Source organism: Lycium ferocissimum, chromosome 6 (genome assembly GCF_029784015.1).
Source record: "Lycium ferocissimum isolate CSIRO_LF1 chromosome 6, AGI_CSIRO_Lferr_CH_V1, whole genome shotgun sequence".
NCBI lineage: Eukaryota > Viridiplantae > Streptophyta > Magnoliopsida > Solanales > Solanaceae > Lycium > Lycium ferocissimum.
The window spans coordinates 12,853,072-12,857,750 of NC_081347.1; the positions used below are offsets into that span (position 1 = coordinate 12,853,072).

The 4,679-nt window shown below is 36.7% G+C and overlaps 1 pseudogene; it reads left to right on the forward strand.

The window, feature by feature from the left end:
- The first annotated feature begins 1,071 nt into the window (after positions 1-1,071).
- Positions 1,072-1,761, forward strand: LOC132061121 (uncharacterized protein At5g39865-like; annotated as a pseudogene).
- Positions 1,762-4,679: the final 2,918 nt, after the last annotated feature.

Sequence of the window (4,679 nt, forward strand, 5' to 3'; positions counted from 1 at the left end):
ATTTTTAAATTTTGATTTTTCTGGTGATGACACTTGTCATCATAATATTCTTTTGCCTCTCCTATTCTATATAGATAGATGGTACAAAATTTTCAGTTACACATCTATATTTTACAAGGGACCTATTACTCCCCTACCTGTTTGAGATGAGATTTTTTAGTTTCAAACAAGTCCAGAGTTAATTGATCGATTACAAAATATACCGGAAATCTCAGAAAAAATTGGAGGATTATGCCTTTCCCTAAAATAATTTTTGTTATAAGATTGAAATGAGATATTAAGAAGATTTTTATTGCGTTCGGCATTTAAATACTAATGCTTCGAAGACCCTAAATACTAATAAAAAAACATAAATAAGTTTTAAACATAAAAAGTCATAGTCAAGCAAAATTGTTATTTCGAAGCTTCTTTAAGCATTAAATTTTGCTTTTAAACACAAATCTAATTGACTTGCATTATTTTTTACATAAAGACCAACAACTTAAGCGTATTCGACATACACGTATGAATTCCAGGCTTTCCCAAACCCTTTCCACAAAGTCAAAAGGGAAGGTGAAAATGAAACAAAGAAAGACAAAAAGGAAAGAATGAAAAGATAATAAAGAGGAGAAAAAAAAAAGGCTTAATACATGGCCAAACCTCTTAAACTTGGCAGAATTTTTTATTTAGAAACTTGAACTTTAGTACTTTTCTAATTAAACACCTTAACTCTTAATTTGTTCCGATTAGATACTTTTGGTTCAAATATTGATTTTTTTTTATTTTTTTTTTGTGTGTGTGTGTGTTCTCATTTGTCCATTAGATAGTTAAGTTAACCACATAAAATATGTAACATCCTTTAATTATACGCATACGCCTCAATAAGCCGTAAAACCCCATGCATTTAATACTTGCAGTTGATGCATATAATTAAAGGAGATTACATAATTTCTGTGGCTAACTTAACTACCTAAAAGACGAACGAAAACATGCGCAAAAAAAATTCAAAATTTAAACCGAAAATGTCTAATTGAAACAAATTATTAGAAGTTGAGGTACTCAATTAAAACAAGACCTAGTTCAAGTGTCTAAATGAAATATCCTAACAAGTTTAAGAGAACAGAGGATCGTGTGGTAATTTACCTCACGAGTATACGAGGAATTCAAAGGACATTCGAAGATTGTTATACGGTGAAAATGATATTAGGAAGCTATCAGGTTAAAGTCGATGAAAGAGACGTCTCAATGCACAACGCGTATAGGAAAGAATTACAGAGAGTTATGGGTGAGGAGAACAATAATATTGCAACATTGCCACAAGATTTTATCAAAGGGAAATACGTTGGAGGTGCTGAATTGATAAAGCAATTGAATGAAATTGGTGAATTGCCGAAGTTATTAAGAGTCCTTCTTTTAAGGCCAATTGGATATATTTGTGAAGGTTGTGGGATGTACGGTTCTTTCCTTGCTTGAATTGTGATGGCAGCAGGAATTTTTTTGATGAAGATGAAGAGCAAGTTAAGAGGTGTCAAGTCTGTAATGAGAATGGACTGGTTCGATGCACTCTTTGTTGTTCTTGATCTGCATAAATTTGTGAGTTGTATTGATTACATTTTCGTGTTAGCCTGTCGCCTTATAGTTTTTAGTTGGTGAGGCAAAGGCGAATCCAAAATTTTAAACGAGTGTGAGGTAAACGTAACTCTTTTGTATCAACAGGTGGTGTTTAATATAAATTATCTACTATATATTTTGGAATTGTATAGTTGTATAGATAGTGATGGGGTGCAAATTCATCTGTTGTTCATAGTTTTCTGATCTTAATATCTTTGAAGTAAAAGAAAAGGGTGAAGAACCCTCCATCATATTGCATGGGATGCGATGGTTGCATCTGGTATTAAAAATCTTTACGTGAAAAACTTCTTGTTCAAGGGATTAAAAATCACGACCCACCAGAGTAGGATTTCAACTTCACTAAACTGAGCAACTTAAAGATTACAACCTCTTAATTCCTCACCCCTTACAATAATTCTATTGTAAGCTACAACCCTTGACTAACTCTAGCCAAGCAACCAAACCAACCTTGACTAACTCTAGCCAAGCACTCAAGCATACCTTGACTAACTATAGCCAAGAAACCAAAATGACAAAGGTTGAAACCTTCCTATAATGATACTTCTCGAAAGTAGAGTAGGATTACAAATGAAGAACAAAATAACAAAGACTTAACAAACCTAGGACCTAAGACATCTACATCTTCGATTGTTGGGATCGGTCCTTTGAGTTTGATGAAGCTTTGTTCTTGATAGCACAAAACGAGCAGTGGTGGCTACACTTGTAAGAATGTGATTTTCTGATTTGCAAGTGTTAGGTTAAGCATTGTAACATGTTGTATATATATTAGGGAGCATGTGAGAGTCATGTGACCATGGATAGGGACGTTCCACCTTTTGGTTTGGCCTCTAGCAAACTGCAGCTGTGCTGCTGTGGTTCTGCCAGTCGGCACAGTAACAGTATCGCAGCTTTACAGCTGTAGCGCGTTGACTGTACGACACTCAGGGGACCTGATCGAGTACCTGGTCCCTCTCTGGTTCCTCGAATGTTTGTCAAATCATCAAAACACAAAATGTCATAACTTATCAATTTCCCCCTCTTTAATAATGACAAACCCATAATTGATATTCCCCCTGAGAATTAGATTTCCCACTTGTTCCCCCTGCGAATCAAACTTAAGCAACATGATAGTCATCAACATTTCATTTATACCCCTTGAACGTATATCAATTTACCCCTTACCCCTTGAACTTCCCCCTTTTGGCATCATTGAAAAGAGTTAAAAAACGACACTAGCAAAAAGAAGTTCAGTGACATTAAATCATGGCCACTTGGGCAACACAGCATGGGCAAAAACAAGAACAACATAGCATAAAAATAGAGGAATCATTGCACACACAGAGTAATTGCCCATAAAACAGAGTAAAATTTAGCATATCCAAAACACAGTAGTCTAAACAGTACAAAACATAATAATTAAACTGCCACAAGGACCAATGTCATCAAAAGGGTAGGAGCAAAAGTCTTGAGGAGCTTATCAACTCTCTCACTAGCAGCCCTTTGATCCTGGACCATTTGGTCACAGAGCACGTCAAGCTTTGTCCTCAACTCAGCATTATCAGCCCTTAACGCAGCATTAGCAGTCAACAATTCACTATTGGGACCTGGTTCCTGTGCCTTTGTAGTCAACTGTGCTTTCAGAATAGCATTCTCAGCGCTGAGCCTTTTAATTTCTGAAGTGGCCTGCTCCTGAGCCTCAATCAGGCTAGAAATAGTTGAATTACTTCCAACACCGCCCTTATTTTTCACACACTCACATTCCTCTAAAGTCCCCATGGTGAACATTTGCTTTCTAGTGCCTACTGTAGCCTTTCCAGTCGTAACATAGAAGTGCCCAAAGACCCTGGTCAAGAAAAAGCCATATGGGAGACTATGCTTGCCTTTGCTGGCATTAACCACTTTGATCGTATGCTCAATTATTAAAGCAGGCAGACTGATGGATTGAAAAGTTGCTAGAGCTTCAAGAAGGACCAGGTCCGCAACAGAGGCAATACATCTCCTTTTAGCCCCTGGAAGCAAAATTTTGTTGAAAGCTCAAACAGGAGCTGAAACTTAGGTTTGAGCTGCTTCTTGTAGAGCATTTCACCAATCGCAGACCCTTCCTTTTTTACAATCATATTTTTGAAGGCTTCAGAGGCTTTCCTTTCAATTGTTTTTAGTCCATCAGTTGGGACACCAAGAATCTCTCCCAACTTTGCTTCATCCATTTCAAACACTACCTTATTTGCTGACAGGACCAAGGTAGAGTCATCAGTGTACATTAGGTGGCATAGAACCCTGCCACTTCATCCTTAAAGACATTTGGGGCAGGGGAGACAAACAAATGATCTCACTTTTGAAACTCAATAATCTGCAGCAGCTCCTTCATTCCATGTCTGTTAGCAATGTCAGAGTCAAACACTCTGCCCAGTAGCACCTTTTGCTTCCTCAAATTTTCCTGCCTCTCGAATTCCAACTCCTTAACCTTGTGCCACTTCTTGGAGGAACCAGGTTCCTCACTCATACTGTTTTTCTTTTCTTAGAAGAGCGAGACATACTCTTCTCCTTTCCAACCTGTTCACAGTCATCAACTCATGTATCCTCCTCAACAACTTTCTTTCCTTTTTCTTCTTGGAATTTTTCCTTACTAGAGGAGATTGTTCCACTTCCTCTTCCTTATCAGACACTGTCACCACATCTTCTTCATCTCTCAAATGAACCTTCACCAACCTTCTTCTTTTCTTTCCAACACTTTTCTCCTTATTGGCCTTTAGAGCTGCCTCACGTTCAGCCTTGCTTCGTTGCCTGGTAGTGGGCGGCCTAGATGCAATATGCTTTCTTACTTTGACACCACTCTATTTTGCATGACCAGAAGTTCTTTTAAACAATACTTATAATGATATCATTGTTGACACCTAATTTTTGACCTCCCATAATTTATTTTAATTACTCAGAGTTCTTGGATGTTAAACGGAGTGAAATATGTATTTTTTCTGCAAATCAAATAATTTTTATAAATTACATTTTTGCCATTCTATTTGGCAAAATGATTTCTATAATATTATGAGTCATTTAGAAATTTATTAACATATTTTATAATTAATTTTGAA